The following is a 936-nucleotide window of genomic DNA, read 5'->3' as shown; positions in this document are numbered from 1 at the left end:
TCCCTAGAGGCCAACGTCTAATTGATTTTAATTAGAGTGGTAACTATGTGAGAATTGATTCACTTAATTTGGGCAAGAATCTGGCGATGAAATCCAGTTCTTATCTTGTTGGGGTGATTGCCCTTACTATGTGCGGATTAATTGGTGTATGTGTATCAAGCATGCATTCACACTTTCGCTGAAATTAAAATCAAACAATCACCACAAAATTTCAGGCAAACTGGGAATCAATTTAAATAAGAAAGGTTTAGAGGTTACCAAAGGGAATTTTCCCAGCAAATTTTTTTTAATTTTTTTTAGGCAAACCTCTACAGCATTCCTTTTCCAGCAATTTCCTTTTTGATCGTCCCAGATGTCTTCTTCGATTCCTGATTAAATAATACCAAATCAAAAATTAGTAAGACAGAAGAAGGAGATAAGGAAAGTAACAAAAAAATAGAAAATATTTTTATTTTATTTTAGATATATATATTTTTTGAAAGTTTTTTTTTTTGAAAGTTTTATTTTTTTTATGAAAAGAAAAACAACTATGCTAACAATCCCCGGCAACGGCGCCAAAAATTGATAGTCAACTTTAAAGACCACGCAATAGCACGTATCTGGTAGGATAGTGATTACGGGTATCGATCCACAGGGATTGGGGTACAGTTGTTTTTTTTTCTTAAAAAAAATAAAAATATTTAAAAGAAAGAGTTTGTGAAGAAAATTAAACTAAGCAATTTAATAAAAGAAAATGCAATTGAAGTGATATCAGTGTGAGGGGACCTAGGGCATGGAATTCACCACTAACATCGGAACAAGGGTTATTTGTATTTTAATTTATTCTTGGATTAACATGCAAATTGGCTACAAGCCTAAAAAGTATTTAAATAAAAATTCACAAAAGTAATTTAGGCATAATCCATCTTTAGTTAGCATGAAATGTCTACCCTAATC

The sequence above is a fragment of the Phoenix dactylifera genome, unplaced genomic scaffold (genome assembly GCF_009389715.1).
Source record: "Phoenix dactylifera cultivar Barhee BC4 unplaced genomic scaffold, palm_55x_up_171113_PBpolish2nd_filt_p 001286F, whole genome shotgun sequence".
In the NCBI taxonomy this organism is placed as follows: domain Eukaryota; kingdom Viridiplantae; phylum Streptophyta; class Magnoliopsida; order Arecales; family Arecaceae; genus Phoenix; species Phoenix dactylifera.
This window is presented reverse-complemented; position numbering follows the sequence as displayed.